The 23,056-nt window shown below is 39.7% G+C and overlaps 1 protein-coding gene across 1 annotated transcript in view; it reads left to right on the forward strand.

Annotated features, from left to right (window-relative positions):
- Positions 1-4,763: 4,763 nt before the first annotated feature.
- The window catches only part of gabrb4 (gamma-aminobutyric acid type A receptor subunit beta4), an 85,662-nt gene continuing 67,369 nt past the window's right edge, over positions 4,764-23,056 (forward strand). Inside the window, exon 1 of the mRNA XM_082548566.1 lies at positions 4,764-5,101. The gene's annotated coding sequence lies outside the window, so the exon portion shown is untranslated. The remainder of the gene's footprint in view (positions 5,102-23,056) is intronic.

Raw genomic sequence — 23,056 nt, forward strand, 5'->3', positions numbered from 1 at the left:
CCCACCACGAGCAGGTCTCCAGAGAGAGTGACAGGTTTATGTGCGGATTCTAAATAGCATGTGTCCTCTGTAAAGACAGCGTGCATAAAGTGCACTCTGAATGACTTGCCCTCATAACAGTCCGACGGACTAAGGCGGCGCCTCATAATATCAAATGGTAGAAAGGTCAGGCTTTTATCACACATGTAAGAGAGTAGACACATCTGGATACTTCATCTATGGATATTGCGCCTATCTCTAAAAACGTCCTCATATACTGTAAATAAGGGCCCAAGGGAAATTAGAGTGATGAGAGAAGCTGCGGTGTGGCTTTTTGCAATGTAAGCTGGGAGATATGCATGTGTTGCATGAATAGTCAGGCCCTCGGAGGTGAGGGTGGGCTCTTGTGTATCTGACTAGTGATGGAGTTGTTTGCTCTTGCTCTTAACTATGGAGCGTGTCTGTGTGATTGGTAATGAGGCTGAATTTTTAGTTCTTGTTTTTTTGCAGTCATGATCAATTATGGGGATAAAACGCTAATAAATGTAATGTTGGTGCTGCAAGCTTTTTGTGTTTCTATCTAAAGTGCTGGAGTTGGAATGAGAAAGCAAGTCCATAAATGCCCAGCCACTGTGACTCCCTTTCTGCTACTGCCGATTTCTTTAAAATCTTTAAAATCATATTTATTTCACTTGAAGCAAAGTGAGCGAAATTGTGGCTCACAACTGATATTAAAATCAGAGGTTTCATTTTCTTCTTTAAATTTCATCAACTCATCGAATAAATTTCTAGTGAAGATTATATAAACCTCCTGCAGAACCAGACTCAGGGAGAGGCAACCATCTGCCAGGACCGGTTGGGGGTGAGGGGAAAATTATTTCTTGTATTCTATTTTTGTGGATTTGTATAAAAGAAATATGTTGTATATAAAATTACATATACACTTTGCTGTAAAACCTCTCTGCATATGCTTTATAGTTTAGCAATGGTTTATATAGTCAGGCAAGGACAAGGACAAAATTCTGGTTTATGTCACCCTCTTTTTAGATTTTGTGAAAATATTTTGGTTTAGCTTACAACGTACCTTTCATGAGGTTAAACAGACAAACTTCTACAACATTTCCATGATCAGCAAAGTTGCATGTGTAGTGATAGCGCTGGTCTCATGGCAGTCTTATCTTGCACAATGAAAATGATGCTAAAAGAATATCCAGTGCATTACAATGTTTCAGAAGGGGATGTATTGTGAATGAAAACAGGTTGACCAGGCTACAGCAAAAGGTACTTAAGCTACTAGTTGACACAATAATGGAGCCTTCCTAAGTCTGTATATAAAAACAAACTAGCAAAAAACAGCAGTCTTTGGTATAAACTCCTATTCAGATCACACATAAACATTCGCCACGTTATAAATTTGCCCCATACTCTTTGATAAATTGTGCAACTGAATACAAATCAATATCTAATTTCAATGAATTGTCTTCTATCTGTCTCTAAAGACAGATAAAATGCCTTTAGCGAGGCCTCTGTTCCCTGAGGATGACATTTTTTCATTTTTATTTTTTCAAACTTTAAGGTCCTTTCTGCCTTGTGTTACCGAGAAATGTCAAGCCAAGCTACCGGTAATTTTGTCTTGCTGTAAATAAACACAAGTAGGTGTTGCTGAATCCTGTGAGTCTCATATCATGAAGGAATCGGGCAAAAACCATCACACGCTGAGAATCAGAGCATGCATGCTGTGGGTTAATAGGTTACCAAAGTGATACACCTGCCTTTGTGTAATCTAATAATAACCCTGTTGCTGCAACACTTCATTATTAAGTACACTCTTTAATTGCAGTGACACTGAAAGCCTGCTTCTAACAGTGAGTGACACCTTCTAAAAATGATTTTTCGTTATTTTTCCTTCAGCAGCCACACATGTCTTTGGATAAAAATAGCTTGGCTTGCCTTAAAATACAAACAGCATACAAATACACATGCAACGAATGTGCTGATAATGAGCCATTCCCTACTGTGTCTGAACACTGCTTTCTCGGGAAGAGCTCTGTGGGCAAACATTAAACTTACACGCTGATCATATCCTTTGGTTTCCACAGGCCTGGGAATACTTGATTTAATTGCAAGCCACTCCACTGAAAAAACCAAATCTTTATGTTTGCATGAAAATATTATGTAGAAAATCACTTCCACAATTCCAGTAGCCAACATCAGAGTTGCTGCTGTCATCACAAGATTATATATATTATATATATATCATATATATTAGGGGTGGTGGTATTCGGATAGGCACGAATATCATGTTTTTTACGAATACTTATTTTGAACAAATACTTTAAAAAATATTTGTATTCGGGAACAAGAAAAAACATTTTATCAAAAAGCTGAGTTTCCTTATTAGACATGCATGCCCAGATGAGTGAGTGACGTGTAAGAGGTGAATGCGATAAAAGTCGGAACTACATCGCTGTTTTTGTTGAATAGATTTTTTTGTACCTTAACTGGGTTCCAGAGGCAGTTTATAACTTTTGCGAAGATCTGGAGATTATTCCATTACGCTGCATTACCGACGTCTACAGTCGGGTGTTCTCATGTTCGCTCTGTTTACGTAGCTCTGTTAGCTCGGTCATTTAGACCAGCGGTCCCCAACCCCCGGGCCATGCACCGGTACCGGGCCGTGCGTGTTGAGGTTCGGGTGTGAAATTTATGGTTTCCAGGGTTTTTATTCGTTTTTATCGTTAATATTTATTGTTTTTGTCGTTACCTCAGTTTCCCCGTGTCTTTTCCCGTGTGTTATGAATACATTTTATTTATTTATTTTTGGTACCGGTACTCGTTTTATTTGGTTGTATTTATGCGCGACACCTTAAAGGCCGTCCCGTAAAAATATTGTCGGACACAAACCGGTCCGTGACGCAAAGGTTGGGGACCGGATTTAGACAATAGGCTGTTGACAGAGTAACGTTAAAGTCCGGTTTGAAAGGATAAAACAATGCTTGTGTAGTTGTGTCGAACTGTATGCACTTGTGGGAATTATATGTTACATATAAGTTACTCTGTCTTGTGCAGACAGCAAGATATAGGCTATCCGGTTGTTCAGTCTGACGTCACTAGCCGTTTCTGGGTCTAAACTCCGCTGCAGGTCCATATATCAAACGATCACTGTGGCATTACTGAGAGTTGAAAAACTGTCTAAAGTCTTTCATCTTTAATAAAATGATCAGCGTTCTGCTCTACCAGGTGTAACAATTGAGTTTAACATCCAGGCATCCATGAAAACGGACATTTATGACATTTAACGGAGTTAGAAGTTAGCAGGAAGTTAGCTTGCTAGCTTCTATCTAAATACAATATAGCATGTCCTGACTGCGGGGTTTTGGAAACAAATTAAAACGTACAGCTCTGTTATCACTTCCAACATATATGAAGACAGAAAACGAAACAGCAGTGACGTTTGTAGGGTCACTGAAGTTTGGCTAGCTGGTATATAATGATGTGCTACGTGACCGCTAGCGACACAGCTATGTTAACATAATATAAACAAGCTAACTTTTTTTCCACTCGATAAAAGTTAACGTGAGTGTTCTCGGTGGTCAGGAACAAATGTAATCGCATGGCAGGATGCTGTAAAAGGACCAAACTTCAGCCAGGAGAACAACTGAGATAATGCAGCCACAATACGAGGTTAGTCATTCATATACTGCTGCATGGGCTGGGCTGTAGTTACATCCTAAGGTTTTAAAAACTGAGCTTAAATAAATGATTAGCGGTAATAAAAGCCGAGGGAGGTCAACAGGGATCACTGACTGTTTTAGGAGCTTTTTGAGATCAAATAGAAGAAAATACAAAACATTAAACATGTTAACAACACAAAAGCCATATTAAACGCAGACTACTTTAGACCCGGAAGTAGGATTCGTCGCGTCATCACTGAACAACCGGATAGGCTAGTTAACCTTAGCATAGCGTTCCGTCGCTCATTAACTTAGCTGAAACTCCCCACATGGATTTGGTCAACCAAATGGAAAAGAGTGTTGCTGCTGCTGAGCCACCTCTTGGTCCTCCACCAGCCAAAACAACTTGATCAAGTTCTGTGTGGAAGCATTTGACAGTCAGTGCTGTACCAAACTGATATGTAATGTGTGCAAAAGTCAGATCAGCAGAGGTAGTTATATCAAACATCTGTCAACATCTGTTATGCATAATCACATGCACTTAAAGCATCTTATTACTGTCTGCCAACCCCCACCAGAAGCACCAATCCCCCACCAGCACCAATTCATCATCACAGCCATGTTCTGCCCCTCCAAGTCAGTTTCACTGTTTGTTCAGTGTCCTTGGGGGGGGGGGGGGTTCATAATGTTCACAATGGTATTTTATTAGTTGTTGGTTTTAACCATGGATGAGGCGATGGCTGTTGTTATTTTCTTTTCAATGATGTTCCTTGTTACATGTTCATTGCTGGATTTATGCAAAAACATCAACTAATATTGCATATCCATAATTATTATAATGGATATAATGAAAGAATACTTACACTATAACGTTAATTAGAAGTGTAATGCAAGAAAAAATAGATTTTTATGCCTATTTTGAATTTTACTCGAATACAAATACAAATACCGGCTGCTTTGCACTTCTCTAATATATATATATATATTTTTTAATATATATATATATATATATATATATATATACACACACACACACATATATATATATATATATATATATATATATATATATATATATATATATATATATATATATTAGGGGTGCAACGATATTCGTATCGATATTGAACCGTTCGATACAGTGCTTTCGGTTCGGTACGCATATGTATCGAACAATACAACATTTGTAATTTATTTTATCAATTTTCCTTCTGACGATGCTGTCTGTGTGGAGCGCTCAGTGAATCTGTGTTCGACTACTCCGCCTAGGCTGCACTGTCCAGCGCAGATCCACTGAGCGCTCAACACAGACAGCATAGTCAGAAGGAAGAGCACAGGGCAAGCTAGCGAGACAGAAGTTAAGCTCTCCTTGCAACAGGCAAATTGACCCTCATTCAGATCTGGCGTTTGGAATTATTTTGGTTTTCATGTGACGTATGACCCTGAAGGTAAGCGAGTCATGGACTAAAGTAAAACAGTATGTTGGATGTGCCATGCAATGCTCAATTACATGGGTGGGAACTAGTGTGTTAGCGCAGTTAGCTCGTTAACGTGTTGGCCGTCTAGCCCCATGCACGGAGCGATCGGCGGTAGCTCGTTAACGGAGATTTGCCGTGTTGTGGCGTTAAGGTCATTTCAACGAGATTAACCTGAAAGCACTAGTGGGAACACAACGAATATGACTGCACATTTACGCCGACATCATCCTAGTGCAAAGACAAGTGGAAGCAGACAAAAAACAAGCAAGCATGCTACTAACTTTAGCCGAGTCATTTAGACAGCTGTTAGCACATGATTCTCCTTATGCTGCTGAGAATATAGCCCAGAAGAAGCGGATAGTATAGCTTTTATTTTGGAAAGAGCCATTTCTCTGTAATAAACTCTCTTTTCCAAAGATGAGTGATTCCTCAATCCCGGGGCTAGCGATTTTTTCAGTCGGGCTACCAAAATCTATCTCTGCCCTGCCCGTCGGGCTATTGTAGGAAGGAAAAATATATGTCAATGCTTTTGCATTCTTTCAGAAATGTAGCTGGGTAATTATGTCATTGGCATTGGTGAGCCACTGTCAATATGTGACATATTGAAGTCGCGTTTGAATTTGCGCTTGTTTTTTTGCTTTCACTTTGCAATCGGGCGAACTGTGTATAGAGAGCGACAGCACTGATCTGTGAGTGATGATAATTTGCGCACCAATTCCTCTGACATCGTCTTATTAATCGTTAGCTTACTATGCAAACATGACAAGTGAAATCTCCCGCAGCAAGCTTAAACATGTGAGAGGTTGATCGCGCAGAGAATCGCTGAGCTTATGTGAGTGAGCGTGTAAAAGCATTTCAGTTCTGCTGAGCCAAATAAGACAGGTCAGGGTGAAGAAGTGACAGCCAAATAAAAGCTTACCACAAAACGGAGAAGTTATGACAAATCAGACTATAAGGCAAAAAGAAAGTGCAGCTTTATGGTTTCATGGACAAAATAATTTCTGTGGCTGCAATATGACGAGCTAAATAACCAGGGCTGCACATAAGTGGTCCGCAGGTGCGCATTCGCTGTCAAAATAAAAAACGCGCATAAGGGTTAGGGTTAGGGTTAAATTTAAAAACTGTACTTTTGAGTTAAAATATATATTTATAATTTTAATAAATGACAAATTAAAAATGCATGAACATTTTTTTTGTATCGAAAAAATATCGAACCGTGACACCAAAGTATCGAACCGAACCGTGAATTTTGTGTATCGTTGCACCCCTAATATATATATATATATAGATATATACTATTTACTCTATTTAATTTGTAAAATATGTGTACACACACACACACACACACACACACACACGCACACACACACACACACGTAGAAAAATATTTAGTATACACATCCAGAAATGCATATACTATTATATATTGTACATATATTTATTAGTTTCAGATGTAGCCATTCTTGTATTTTGCTTGTTTACATTATTGTATTTTGCACAACTCTGTTGCTTGTGAAGCTCGCACACAAGAATTTCACTCACATGTGCTGTACCAATGTACCTGCACATGTGATGTGACAATAAAAGTGATTTGATTTGATATCTATATCTATATCTATATATATATATATATATATATATATATATATATATATATATATATATATATGTATGTATGTATGTGTGTGTGTGTGTGTGTGTGTGTGAAATCATAGATTTCATAAATAAACTAAAGTAAAAAGTCAGTTAACATTACCAGAAGGGGGGAAAAAATCAGGATCATTATCTTTAAATATAACGAAGTCCACATTTATCTCTTTAGCACTCCCTGCAGAGTTAACAGCTGGGGGAGCAGATGAGTTCATTTGTGTGTAGCAAACAGCGAGAGCTTTAAAAATAATGCACCAATATGAATTCTTATGCTGGTTGTCTGTATGCATGTCATGAAATCCCTGAACTCTTACAGGGGGAAAGAAAGCATACAGGTTACAGACACCATCCAGAGGATCAGAGTGGTATTACAGGAAGTGAGCACAAAATGAGTTGCAGTTGAATTTCTGTCTTTGCTCCCCCCCCCTCCTCTCTCTCATTCATATGTGAGAAGTTTCCCTGAATCTCTGCAGTCGTCACCAGATGGTGCTGCAAAGGCAGGTTTGATCCATGTGTTGCTCACCCAGGCAGGAGCGTGAAGGAATGAGGAAGTGCAGGGGCGCTCGCATCAACGTAATCATCATAACTCTGGCGTCTGGCATGCAGACAACTGACTGGTGGCGGCTATAAATCCAGACCAGGAGAAAAGAGGCTATTATATATGCTGTGGAGGAGAGTGATGCGTTGCACTTTGGAAATTAGAGAGGTCCAAGGGGGGCATGACGCTCCTTACTTCCTAATGGAATACCCATGTCATCACCACAGACGCTTCATAATGTACTTGTCAGCTTGAGCAGCTTGAGCATCAAATGAATGGGGTGTTGTTGTGCAGCACACCACATCTAAGATGGAAAATGTGCCTGTGCTTTAAAGGATCTGCTTTTATTTACAAATGTGGTGAAAAGTGAATTAATCCTAGGCATCTCCATAGTTTTTTTTTTGAACGAGCCATAGGAAGCAGAAAACAAACTTACAGGACAAAGAGGCTTTTTTGTGCTAAAGGTAAACATGAAAGCACCGCCTGAATGTTGCTGGTGCCATAATGTGGTTCAAGGGTAGCATTACATATTGAATGTAGTTATATGAAATGTACTCCCTTTGCATATTTGAGTAAGATGTCAGCCATCCGGTATATAACACAATACACAGTGGATTGCTGGTTTCATCAAATCTGATCATTTGCTCTTTGCTTTCATCCACCACAAAAGTTGGAGTGTCACTGTGCATGATAAATACTGTCATGATATGATGAGATGCCATTTAGCAGCGGAGCTCAGGACATTTTCTAGAAGCCCAGAGATTGGAACAAGGATGGGTGGCAGGCAGGAAAACAGGAGCAGCAGATGGAGTGTCCCATTAGCAGTTGTCCTGTTAGCCACGGCCAGCTGCCACTCTCTGGGTCTCTCTCTGGGCCTGTCCTCTCCCCTGAGTCAACAAAGTAAAACCTACTTTCATTTCAGGTTTGTTGCTTTTCATGGGTTACTAGTTACACAACATCTGCACGTAAAAAACTGCAATGCACGGAGAATTATGATGTCAATTTTACAGTCGTGTACCTCGCTTTCACGTCCTGGAAAAGAGTAGTTTAAGAAAAAACGAATGCATGACACGAAGATTACACAGAGCGAGAAAAAGGCAAAGTCCAAGAATAAAATAAAGCAAACATGTGGAAAAATTCACATTAAATGTGGCAAATGCCTTTTTTACTTGAACCCACAGATTAGTAGGAACCAATTTATCATCACTCACTTGTTCTTTTTAACTTGTTCGTTTTTTTTTCTTTGCGCGTTGCATTATGGGAGCATAGAGTCAAAAGTGCAGTCAGAAATCAGCCATATTGAATATGCACGGGGTCTTTAATGTAACACATTTCTACTCAGAAGCTGTCAGGTTTGTGGTATGAAATCACATGCCACGAACACAAAGCATGCCACATCTAATACAGACACACAAATGCAAACATACTGTACAGAATGAGAATACGAGCAAATTGTTGCTTTCTTGATGTCATTTGGGAATGATGGGAATTTCTTGCTCAGACAAGCTGGCTGTATCTTTCACTAACTCCACTCCAGTGTTTAAAGCATGGTCGTGTTGTGGCTTCACACCTTTTTCATTCACCAGTCAAAGATGTACACAGATAACGGAAACACTCATGCCCTTTGATACACACACGTCACACTTTTTTCCCCTCACAACCTTTCTTCTTCACTACTCTTGTCTTCTTTTTCTTCTTTTTTTTAATAGCTCTTTGTTCTCTGCCCATGTCTATTTTTATCTCAGCGTTCACGGGAGGAGTCAGAGAAATGACGAGGCTTGGGAGACTTGCTCATCTCCATGGCAACTATATTGCAAGCCTTTATTGTCTAATATAGTCCCCCCCCCACCCCCACATTGTATACATTTGCAGCACTTATCTTATTATCAGATTTGTTCAAGTCTCTATTTCGGCGCGCTCCCTCACCGGAAGATCTGTGGAGGTCCTTTTTCTTAATTATTATTTTTTTCTATGCATGCTTCCTCGCTTGGATCCTCCACGCTGTCCACCTCTCACCAGCCCCTTCCCCCCAGGAGCGGATTGAGCTGTCTTTTCCTCTCTGAACCAATGGGCGTGCTGTTGTGGAGTAATTCTGCACTAACCCATGCCTCACTCATGAGACACACTTTGGATGCCATTTGTCTTGCTACCACTGTGAGGCCTGCTTTCATGAGACTGAAAATCTCTGTGGGTTTTGTTCAGTTCATGGGGGTTTTCCCATACCTCCCTGCCCCACCTCTCCAAACTCCAGCCCCCCACCCCTTTACTGGATCCTGCTGAGACAGCAGATTCACTGACACATTCCCCAGCCAATAAGTGTGGTCTGACACCGTCTTTTGAAACACTCGCCATTCCACGGACCTAGTTTATGATTCGACCAATTGCAAACATCTATCACTGTGAAGTCCACAATGCTTTTTAACATTGTAAATCTACCTGGGGGTATGATGATGGACCTTCTAGTAATTTAAGCAGTACAAAAATATATCTACATTTTTTTCACTATGGATTTTCCCCTTATTAGTCACCTCTTCAAAAAATATTTTCAGCTGTTGTAACATCCTGTCTCTTTAAAAAAAACAGGACATGCATTCAGTTCCACATGTGGGATTCCTTCTTGTCACGTGGCTAGGCAGTGCAAACATATGCTATCAGCAGAAGCTTGTGTGTTCATGGCATGAATGGGGTGGAAGCTTCTGAAGGAGGCGCTCAAACATGAGAAGGAGACAGAAATATACCTTGGAGGCGAAGAGAGGACTGATGCAACCCCCTCACATTTAACACAACCGGCGCCACCATTAAAGCATTAAGAATATGCTAGCAGCACCCAGACTAACAATGCCAGGTGAGATAATGAAGTTAATTATGTGTTTTCTTTCGTGCCAGTCCACAAGTGCCAGCAGATGCCAGCCCTGAGGATCTAAGTGCTCACCCATGGTCCTCCAGATTGCCCTCTGAAAGAAACCCTTTCACCGGTCCGCCTGTTCCCTATAGCAACAGTCATCCCCCTCTGCGTCACCTGCCAGCCAGGGAGCAGGTGGGCCCAGCGGGGCCAGGTTGAGACTTCACCTGTCACACTTCCAGAGCTGTCCCACGCATGCCAACACAAACATGAACGGAGGCACAAATAGTCCCAACCTGCAATATTTCAAGCAGATTTTATTATGCAAAACACATGGAAACAGCTGAGCACACACCAACACATGTAAACACACACAGGCATATATAAATAGACGTATCTACATGTGTTTAGAGCACATATAGTTGTCTTTAAAGGTGTTTTTTCCCCAGAGGCTGTGTCTGAATGAATCTGTGACAGTGCATCTTAAGGCCGGCCAAGCTGAGTCTATTTGGATTTCACAGCTAATTTAATTTGTGAGAATACTTTTGTTTTATTGCAGCAACATATGTTCTTCTGCTCCATTTTTCACCCAAACAAGGGCTGTTTATTTGTCCTGTTTCTTCTGCTTTAAAAAAATGTGGTGGAAAGAAACTACTGTAAGTACAAGTTTATTATGCAAGCATCATTAGATGTGCCTGCTTTAGTATAGTAAGGCAACAGTTCCCCCTGCCTTTAGGACCATATATGTTTTAAATGCAAATTTTGTCCAAACAACTTCATGACATGCAGCTGCAAGGACTTGTGTTCATTTAGCATGTGACATGGATTCCAGTTTTTGTGCTGCCTAGAACAGTTTTAAAGTTTAGCTAGCAATGAGCCACCAAGACTCTTGTAGCCATTAATCACATCCAGCTAATATTCCCCTTTAGTCTGGTGGCTAAATATTTAGTACAGGTGTATTCCCATTACGCTGCTGTACAAACACAAGTGGAATTCTGGGAATTCTGGCATTAATTTAATAGCTTTTACTTAGACCAAGCATTTCCACCACTGCAATGTAGAAGATAGCTTTGCACATGCACAGCACACTTAAGGTAGTAATCAGTCAGAGTGCTCTTCATGAACAATAGAAGGCGTGAGCTTATAGGGGTATGGCAGGGTTGGGCGAAGGCTGTGTGTGACCCTTGATGTGAAGGAAGTGACAGTCAGGCAATCCACAACAGTGTCTGAGGTCAGAGCCCCCCACCCTCAAATACAGCACGATCAATACCAGTGATGAGATATGGTGTGACGAGTGGTCTATCAATACTGCAAGGCAGAAGGAGGTACATTCATCAATCAATCTTGTCTTTCAAGTTCTGATTGCACAAGAGCACATTTAGCAGCAGAACAGAAAAGGGATGTCAGCAGTTTACTTGTTTTTTTGTTTTTTTTGGTCAAACAGAAACAGTCCTTCCAAGCAGAAAAAATGATAAAATAACATAATTTATTACCTTCTATATTGTACATCTCAGGTATCTTTTGTTCTTAGTAATATACTATATAATTTTTCATCTGCTTATATAGTATTCTAGGAATGAAAGAAGAATTGCTGAATGGAGAAAATGAAAACATTACATTGTTAGATTTTAATACATCTTGACAAAAAGTGATGGAAAACTCCAGGTCCAGAGAACAGCACTTGATATTTTAATATGGACAATGTAAGTTAAATCCAAGTGCCATTAAAATTACATGTTTTTTTTCTTCCTTCTTTTTCAGTCCCTGGCTGGCCTTTCTTGTCCTTCACTGCTAATGGCATGATAAATATGCAGGGAGACAGTTGCACGCCACTTCTGGGTTGATAGTGTGGGACGAATGATGCAGTGGCTTCCAAAAGAAACCTATAGCTTGTCCTGGATCAACCACAGGATGAAGTAGGCCACATCTGATGCAAGTCTTTTACAAGTTTTTTCTATTTCTTTTCCATATGGGATGAGAGCTGACACTGTGGACAATCTGATATTAAACTCGGTTGCCTACTAACTGGGTACATCTTATCCTCCTAAGAGGGGGAATATCTTTGCAAGGGCATTAGGGTCTGACCTCTGCTTCCGCAGTTACCATCAGTTGGGAAATCAATGAAGCGCGTGTGCAAAAGGGCTCCCATAGGACTGTTCGCATCTGCACGAATCAGCACTGTTTTGTCGCCACCATTTTTTCTCAACTCTGTCAGATGAGATCAGAAGGCACAAATGTGGCACATTTCACACACCTACACTGGATCTTCACACATAAATAGGCATGGGATACTCAGGGGACAGGTGATGCTGGTCATATGTCACGCATTGAAACAGTGAGAGACATAAGCCACAAATTTTAAGTTGCTGTGTTTATTTGAATATTTTGATGCACGACTGCAGCATCGACAAGCACTGATGTGCAACCTGCGCTTTAGAACTTCAAGTCTCTTTTCTCCCTTGCAAAAACTTGTATTTACTTTCCAGGCCCTGTAGTTGGCTCTGGTTTTGTCTTTGCTTGATACTGTACAGTATATGAGTTTCTTCCCTCGGGTCTCTTAGACATGCAGAATACTGAGCCGTGCACATTTAGGTTGACAGATTAGTTTGCATTTGGTTTGACACCACAAGAGAAGGCCTCGGCTTGCCTGCAGTAATGGCTGATACTTTTCTGGATTGGTTTAGTGTGAAAGCATGGCCTGCCAGGGGAAATATGTAGGTTCAAACCCTGACCCAGTAGGACCTGCCCATGACTTCACAGTTCCCTGTGCTTTGGGAATAAGAGGTGAATCATCTATATGTGAATCCCTATATACCAAGCAAAGCAGACAGAAGCCCTGGGGAAGATTCTGTTTCTAAATTAGTGGCCACTGAAGGCTGCGTTACGGAAGAATGCATAATCAGGCTTCAAGTGCGCTTAATTCAGCACTGACCATCTCAGACAGAGAGAGGGAGAGAAAACAAGTCAGTCAGTCATGTGCTTATTTGTAATACTGACTGTGATTGTAGCATAGGCCTGTGCAACGTGTCCTTAATGACGGCATAAATCATTTCATAACCAACTGAGTCTGATGCTTGCTTTATGAATATTTACACAGTTTTAATCAATTTATGCATTTAGAATCAGATTCGACGTGATGACAAGTTTGTCTCCCTTTAAAAAAAAAAAAATTTGGCCCATGATGAACTGCCATATCACACTAATATGTGCTACTTATACCTGATTAATTTGTTCCCATCTATGTGAGGCCACCTCTCTGAAAGAGTAGCACAGCTGCTTTGAGATAGCTCAAGTCCCTTAGGTGAAACTACACCACACAAACACACAAATGCGCATGGACAGAGACACACACATGCAAACACATATGCACACACCTTCTTTCCCCTAGTGTGGGCTCTGCAGCTGTTCCTGTTATGATTTGGAACACCAGGGCCATGCTAAAGTCTACAGGAATCTAGAAAAGTAGGAGCCAGAAGGAAACCTGATACAAATGAAAAGTAATGTTGGATATTAAGTAAAACATACTCCAGAAAAAGCCTCACGTTCCTGTGCACTTATACGCCCCAACCGATGCTTTTGAGAATGTCTCATGAGCCACCAAGTAAAGTGTACTCAAAGAAGGCATTTAACCTCAAGATGCCCCAGCAGAGATGCCTTGTGGACAATACATTTGTTTCTGGCTGTATTTGTACACTCTTGCTCTATGGTAGCTGGGCTAGACTCCAGCGACCCTATTGGATGGATGGATAAATGGATAGAAAAGTGTGTATATAAATACAAGACTGCACAGAGTCCTGTTTATGAAAACTTTGTTTTTCACATGATGTTATTAGACCTAGGACTTCATGACCCTGTAACGTTAGCTCTAATGCTAAGCTTGACAAGTTTGAAACTTGAAGATTCAATAAAGAAAGAAGAAACAATAAAAATGGTGTTATAGGATGAGCGTGAGGGTATTGACTTAAACTTATGGTTAAACTAAGACCTGCTTAACAAAACAATAAAGAAATAATGATATTAATTATTTTAATCAATATAATTACTAACAGATACATTGTTATGTCTCTATGTATTGATGTAATTACAATCAGCATGAGTAATGAGGCATAAACAGCTTAGTGGCTGATAATTACTTTTGACTTTCATCCTTTTTTTAAAAAATTACCAGAGCTTATAGATATTAACAATATACTATAGCTTACTCTGAGCCACCCACAGTGTCTCTAAGCTAATACCTAATTCTATTACAGCAGCAAAGCAATAGCAACAGTGACAGTATCCAATTCAGTATCTATGCAGATGAAGAGAAAGAGAAGAAATCTATGAGAAAGTGTCAACAGCAGAATTGAAAGTGGCAATATGCCACTGCAGCTATGTGTGTGTTGGTGTCACATGAAGGCTCTATGCATAGTTAGCACATTGTCAAATGGGCAGACAATGGTGGCCTTAGTTGTTTTACTACAATTTCTATCATCCAATTATGCCAGGGTAGATTTAGCAGTGGATCTGGATAGTTGAGTGCAAATTGATGATCCAGATGATGTCCTTTAGTGGTTTGGCTTGCACACTGATCTGAATCTTATGGGTGCCAACCGGTCACACTTTGTGTAGTACTTGCTTGAGCAATGTTAGACTGCTGACAAGAAGAAGGTCAGGGGATAGTAAAAGGATTTCTAATCATGCTTGTTGTTCTTAACTGCTGATTTACAAATAAAGTTTGAAAAAGTTGTCATAATGAAGGGTTTAAATGATTTCTAAATCATTGCATTCTTTTTTTATTTACATTTTGTACAAAATGCAGGTCTTTTGGGATTGCAATGGCCGGATATGTTACAGATGTGCATGAAAGGCATACACAGCTAGACCTGGACAGTGGATGGTGGTGTAGTAGGCTTCAATGGAAACCACAGAGTAACCTATGTGAAAACAAAAGTGACACTGTTTTTTTTTCATGGAGACAGATGTCCTATTTTGGAATCCTAGTAAGCAGCATCTAGTTGTAAATGATTTATTTAAGAAATATAATTAGCCATTACACCTGGAGTCAAATATTTTATATTTTTTTATTTATTTTTTTTAATTGGAATTTGATCTTTCAGAGATCCACACAGAAAAGTTTTTGAAAAGATTTGATGGAAGACTAGCACAGAATGTATCTGACCCCCTGTTTGTCCAGCATTGGAGCCCTTCCTTCCTGATGATTAAATCACATACTTTCAACCACGCACGAAATTCAGCCTATTGTGAAATATGGTAACAAAAGCCTTCTAACCTGCTGAAGATAATATCATCCCAGATGGAGCATTTTATATCCATAGGAAGTTGCAGATCCTGGCACAGATGCCTGTTTTGTGCTTTTAAGCATGAAGAAGTTCTTTATTTTCAGAAAAAGAAATGGTTAAATATTTTGGTCAAACATTCAGACCTGTGCAGGTTAGGATAGTTTGCAAATACATTTTACAATGTATTGACGCATTCACAACAGATGAATAACAATTTGGCAGCCAGTCTTCTTGTAATGTTGCAGGTTTATGTGCTAAGTTCCAGTTACAAGTTAGTAAGAGCAGTCAGTTTTGTTGGTATAAAGTGATATACCACCATATCTTGAAATTTTCGGCTGGTTATTAGCTTGGTTGGCAGACACAGATAGCTAGGAAAGTCCTGCAGGCTTGTCCGTTTAGGGACACATGCAGAGGCTATCATTGTTCAGACTGTAACTGCAGAGAACAGGCAGCTATGTTTTTGATAGTGGTTCATTTAACAGCCAACCTGGACATGGCGGCCCTGGGCTGTCATATTTGTTTTGGACTTTGTCCATGGTTTGGCTGAGTAGTTCTCTCGAATATAGTGCACTCTACAAGACATGATGATAGCGGTTATCGTGGGTCATTATGCATACGCCATCTGTCACAATGGCCCACTGTTGATCTCTAATACTCTCTAACCCATTAACTATGATTGCATTAAACAGGTTCCAGACTGTGGTGACCACCCAGAGCTTGCTTTTCTTCTCCTGTGGCCAACTTTTGGTACGGGTCATATTGTAACATAATGTGAAGCTTACACTCAGTATTGGGAAGGTTACTTTTAAAATGTATTCCACTACAGATTACAGAATACGTTACTCAATGAGAGTAACGTATTCGGAATACTTTGGATTACCTATTATATTATCATGCTTTTTACAACTACATGAATGTACTATTATCGTGTGATTTATTACTTTTACTGAAGGTTACTTGCCATACCAATATCGACTAGATTTTTAAATCTTAATATAAAATGAGTAGGGTAGGGTGGACATTAGGTAAAGCTGCACTTTTTGCAGAGATCTCGTATAGAAAACAGTTTCACGCATATATAAAACAGGTCCGCGGCTCCAAACCATAGTAAAGGGACCTCTGGCTAATACGTCGGGTTCCGTGTCGGGTTCCATGTCGGGTTCGTAGACGAAAACTAGCTTTACTTTGTTGTCTGGGTCAACTTTGCTAGCGAGAAACAGAGAGAGCGTTGAAAGGCTGCTTCAACAGAACTTATTGTTTTGGAGAAAAACATGAACACAGTGTACAGTCAAGTCTTAATAGCTTACTTACAACTGGGCTCGTCAGTCACTCTTTTTGGCTGCAGTGGTCATTATTATATTTGCATGCTTCCATCTCCCGCTTCTGGTCGTACTTTTCCACTCTCCTTTTTCTCCCTCCCTCGCGCTCACAAACACATAACGGGTATGGCAGTCCATTCTCCCTGCAGCACTACACTGCCCATGAGGCCACATTCTTTAGGGCGATGCCTGTAACACTCTGCCTATTGCCTTCGTATTAAATCATTTTTGTGAATAATTTTTTTAAATATTTCTTCAAGTCATTATGCGGGCCACGAGTAGAGGTGACATGGGCCGCGAGATTGAGACACAGGCATCAGAGCCTCTTAATGCGTGTTTTGTTTGGGGCGTGGAAACCAAAAGTAGAGAGGGCATAGCCGAACATATGAAACAGGAAAATACCGCCGTTTAATCCCTTTATTTATAGAGTGCTTTGAGTACTCCATATGCTGCCTTTATAAGTTCAGTACTGGCCCTGTACTTACTTGATATCAAATCAATACTGAAATTTTAAGTATTGCACAGCACTACTGCACAGAACAGCATTTCAGTATAACTCAATCCAATCCAAACCAAGATCACATAACTATGGTCAAGCTATTATTTCCAGTCGACCAGTGTCCGTGTGGGTAACCAGTGAAAAATGTAGGTCCATCCTCGTAAGAAGCAAGTGACTTTCTGTTGAGTGTGAGAAGTAATGTTTCTATCACATGGGATCTTAACAGGCTCCAGTTTTAGTATAATATCAATCAATTTCACAAAATGAGAGAAAGGCCATGGTCCATGCAGTGCTAACTACAGCGTCTCACGTGGTCTACACTCTCTCACTGGTATACAGAGTGTAGAACTTCAGGCCCACAGAAAGGTTTCCAAAGTGGAAGACAAAATAAAAGGCAGAACAATTGTTTTCCCTTCAAAATGCCTTTCCAGGAGACAGAGCTTCAGGAGAAAACCACAGTTTCTATCATTTCAACATGATTCATTCTAATATACTGAATATCCTTAAAGAATATGTAAAAAGTACAAGACTAAATGATGTTTAGATGAGCAATATAAAATATTCATGTAGTATATACTGTATGTTTTAGTGTGGTGTCAACATTTCTGAGGAGTTACAAAGGACTTTACAGATTCATGGCTTTTTTGTGCAACCAAATGGTTGGCTTTGGATTGCCTTCCATGATTTCTGTGAGAAAAACCCAGTCTCAAGATTTTAGCCAAGGATAGCTTAACTGCATTCTTGGGAGTACCCAAGAATGGGTTTAGCTTGCTGGCGAAGGCAGGGCAATGGGAATAATTGTAACTGAGAAGGGAAATGTGCACCAATGATGCAACCAGCCTTGCCAAAGAAGCATGAGAGGACAGAGGTTGTTCTTTAGGCTGACATGCGGCCAATAGCTTTGGCTATGATCACCCTGGCAAGGATGAAGCCTTTTAAAAGAGCTGAAGTAATAGAATAAAAATTACATTTTTAAGTGGCCAGTGATGTTTTAGGTTCTGGCAGTGTTAGTGAAAAGGGGACTGAAAATATATGGTGTACCTTTGTTTTAAATACAGATTCCTTTCTTTGGAAAGGAACCTCAGAGCCAGGGCTGGACCGATAATCTGGCATACCGAGCATTTTCACGGTGGGCCAATGTACTTTTGGGCCGATGGGCCGGTTAGAATGACTCATTTTGACTCATTTTCATTACTGATACAGGGTTTCCCAATCAAATCTCTGAATGCGACCGGCCCTCCCCTACCTTCAATGTGAGCTCACGCAGCTTATAGAAAAAGTTTCGTGGGCCAGAAGTGGCGAAAAGGTGGAGCTGAAAAAACAAAGACAAAAAATTACAAGAAACTAAAAATAGATGCAGCAAAATGTGTCAAATCAACAAGTACCAGCAACAACTAGTACCCAGCCCTCACAGTCACAGGAGGCTACTGCTGTTGCTCGCACCAGCTGTGGAGAAGTGAGGAAGAAACAGAGGAAGATGAAGTTAATGTAAGAAAATAGATGGAGGGACATAATTAGGAAGGGAGAGATTCAAAGATTTAGGTCAAATGAATGGCTACTTTGACCATGAACCACTATTAATAGTTAAAGTGTAGCTTTTAATTATTGTCACATACTGCAGTGCAAGTAAGAAATAGCACAACAACAACTCTATCAACTTGATTAAATCCTGTTTCACTATCTATAATCAAACAAAATGAAATGTGTATGCATGTTAGGGGCAATTTTTCTGTCCCAGTCCAGCCCTGCTCAGAGCGGTGTTTATCCGTGTTTCCTTCAGTGGATAGTAACAGCTTTGTGAAGCTCTGAAATGTGGAGATTCTGACAGAAACTGGTAGGTGTGTCAACAGAAGTGGACATGTTGACAGAAATGCGCATGTTGACAGATTAGCTGTGAATAGCTGTTTGGGTTTAGGCAAGAGTTTGAAGGTCAGCAAGCAGCTGTGTCTGAAGACGTGCCCCGAACCATGGCATGTGCTTTGGATTATACAGCATAAAATAACACAACCATCTCACTTTTCATTAAATAATGTGATGCCACTAAAGGCGCAATGGAAAAAGAGTTACCAGGGTGCAATAGTTTAATGATTCCAAAACTTTCTGGCTTTTGACCCCTAATAGAACTTCACCATACGTTATGATAAACTGGTTAATTTTATTGTTTTTATAGTCATTCATTAATATTCCGGGAATAAGTCAGTGACAACAAATGCAAAACGAAGTCAGATAGCACATGAAAGGGTAGAGGTGGGTTGCAAAATGGCTTGTAATGTACAACAAGAGTGGAATTAGTCAGATTACACGGTGAGCCTGATATAACATTTCCACAGGCTGGCACTGACTGACTGATGCGAGGTAATTAGATTGTCAGTAAAGATTTAAGACAATGTTTCATCCATGTAAGCTGCCCTGTTTTTTTCTTTCTTTCTGGTTTTAAATGAAAATATTAAATAATTAAAATATGAAGTTGACACGCATGGATTTTTGTACTTGTCCTTTATAGCAGCGGTCCCCAACCTTTTTTGTGCCACGGACCGGTTTAATGTCAGACAATATTTTCACGGACCGGCCTTTAAGGTGTCGCGGATAAATACGACAAAATAAAATGATACGACCAAGACAAAAACTATGGTATTCTGTAAATGTAATAATAAACACAAGTTCACTCTTGCAGCTCGGTACCAAATGGCTCACGGACCTGTACCCAGCGGTCCTCAACCTGGACACAGCTATTTTATTTAGCATTTTTTTTCTTCTTTTTAAATTTTGGAACACATTTTATTTGAAAAGTACCCTGAATAATAATTGTGTGCCCAATGGACAGGTATGTATTGTGAAAGGATTGTGGTTGAAATGCAGGTTAAAGTTCGGCATATACAACAGGAAGTGATTCAAAAGTGAAGCAGACTAAATAATGCATGCAATAAATAACGGCTGCACATTACTGTAACGGGGTAATAAGTGAGATTTTACTGCCCCGACATACAAAATGACAACAATATATCTGGGGTGGGTTGATCAATCAATTCCAATGAATCAACGCAGCTTAACAGATACAGATTTCCTCTCTGTTCAGTGGAACCTCAAGACATTCCCTCACTTCTCCTTACCTCCAGCTTCACCTGCTACAAGCTGGAGGACAGAGCCATAAGACCTACTCCCATCACAAGACATTTTGTTCTCATACCAAAAAATGCTCCTTGTGATTTACCTTTGAGTTTATGTTACTTATCATTACCCTATACTTTTCTTTAACAACCCCACTCCCAGTTGACAAAAGTGTCTTGGAAATAATTAGGAATTCTTGAAATATCACTTTATGTCAGTTACAACTGGTCTTAGTCATGATTCTGGAGGTGTGGATGGATGATGGAGACTTGTGACTTGACAGCATTTGTGAGAACCACCTGCCAGCTGAAAAGTGCTGAGATACATCACAACAAGTTGCAAAAAACTATGATTTTTATTTTTTCATTCTTTGTAGTTTGAGGCTACAGTTAAAGGCTCTAAATTCTTAATAATAGCAACTGTTTCAAGGGTGAATATTAAGAGAAGATTTTATCTATATCTTTAGGATCACTAAATTTATCATTGTAACTCTGATGAACGATGACTTGGGAAACACATTGACTCACTGATAGATTATTTATATTAAAATAAAACTATACAAAGTACTACAATATTTCCAAAGCTATTAGGATGATTCAATAAGGATAATCTTTACTTGCTGTACCTCTAATGGTGAAATGCCATAAAACTATAACAATGGAACAAGTTTAGTACATCACCATGGCATAGCCCTCACTTCATTTTTCATTTTCATCTTTTTAAACTTTGTCTAAAATCTACAGCTTAGAAACTGATTCAACTGTGCATTACTTTAGAAAATTGTTGTATAGCTCAAATTGTAAAGGAAGGGTGTTTTCTTTGACTATGCACCACCTCTCCAATAAACTCCATGAAAATCTGTCAAGTTCTTTTCTACAAAGTTCTGCAAACAAGCTTCAAATAACTAATGTGCACTCTAAGAACCTTCGCTTTCTCTTAAAGAATTGTTTGACGTCTTGGGCCTCCATCACACAGGCCTAGACTGATTGGCAACCAACTCGCAACCAACTTTGCTTGATTTCCAAGAAAATCATTCACAAAGGAGGTGCTGTGCCAAAAACCTCCTTGTCATTGCTTTGGCCGAAAGCAGATTTCCTCAGTCACTCATAGTTTTTATTGAAGATGGTGACCTTTTGCCAAAAACTCACTAACTTGCCAGTTAGCACTGAAACTTCAAACTGAACTATTCATCTTCAGATTAAAAATGGGAACAATAAACTTTTCACACTTTCACTATGAGTCAGCTAGTAGCTGGTAAGCTGTTCCTAACAAGTCAGCATTTTCCATGCTAGGAATCGACGAGCGCTGCAATCTGCTGGTTACCAACGCAATTACAAGGAGATTTTTGGTGTGACACACGCTTTGTGAATGATTTCACCAAGGGACAACCAGCAGTCACTCACCAATTGGTCTGGGAATGCAGTTTTTGTTTCCTTGTGACTGATCTCTGGCCCTGTGTGACTAAGGCTCTACGTTTTATGTGTTGTATGTGTCAGACTATGTCTTTGTCCGAGGCAGTGACATCCCATAGTAGCCTTTGTGTATGATGTCATGTAAAAGCAGTTCATTTTAATGTTTTCTTTTTTTGTTTGGGATAAGAAGTGCCTACATGTTAGCTAATTAGCGCTGCAGACGCTGCCGGCAAATTTGTTACCTACACACAAATCCAACTGACTGCTTTCTTATCTCCAGTGGAGATCCTAAGATCAGCTAATCAGCGTCTCACTGTATCTTAATATCTGCTGTACAGACTTGACTCTTGCATCAGTCTTCTTACTGAACTCACTAAGCAAGAAAATAAATAAGTCTATTTCTTTAAAAAAACAAACATCTGGGAAACAGTTATTTCCTTTTGTACTGCCTAAACCCCTTTGTGTTTATATCCTCATTACTCTTCCTGTGCTACAGATCCTTTTTTTTTTTTTTTTTTTACTAATTTCTCTTTCTTATGAAAAGAAAAGATTAAATAAGATTATATTTGATTTATTGACTGAAAAGACCTAAAAATGTACTTTAAATGTCTTTATGTAGGGCTGCCATGCCATGTCAAGCTATAAAAAAATGATAACGTCCATTCACAGCTCATTTAGCAAAAAAGACAATATCTCTTCACATACCTGCCCGACAAAGTCACCGAGCCTCTGACTAATTTGCTTTATGACTTAGCCTGCTTCTCCGTGTCTGTGTGATAAGCTATGATAGTCACCTAATCTTGTAACTTCTGGCAGCTGTGAGCTATCTCATCAATTAAAAATTCCCATGGGAGGATCAGATCCCAAAAGGAATTACTAAAAAATATTATCCAATTATGATCTCCTTACAGCTGTGTAATTATGCTTGACCACAGTTCATGCTGCTGTGTGACGAGATGGAGAGGTAGCTGAAGTCCATCACTTTTTAATTAACCTGGATGAATGTGGTTTTAAAAAAAGCAAAAAACTTGCACTGGTCTGGTCCCGTGTGATCCCCAACCTGTGACATTTACTGAATAACTACAGCTGAGGTTGTGTTGACTTCTGCAAATGACTCATTTTTGGTTAAATGAACATAAAGGTGTGATGTAAGCTGTGGCTGACTGAATTCATTTTAACACAAGTGGTTTCTACTCTCATTGTCTTTAGAGGTGGGCAGATCAATCCAAATATTAATAGTTGGTAACAGATCGATAGTAGCGTGTTAGCATCGAT

This window comes from Aulonocara stuartgranti, assembly GCF_965226115.1.
Source record: "Aulonocara stuartgranti genome assembly, chromosome: 10".
Classification (NCBI taxonomy): domain Eukaryota; kingdom Metazoa; phylum Chordata; class Actinopteri; order Cichliformes; family Cichlidae; genus Aulonocara; species Aulonocara stuartgranti.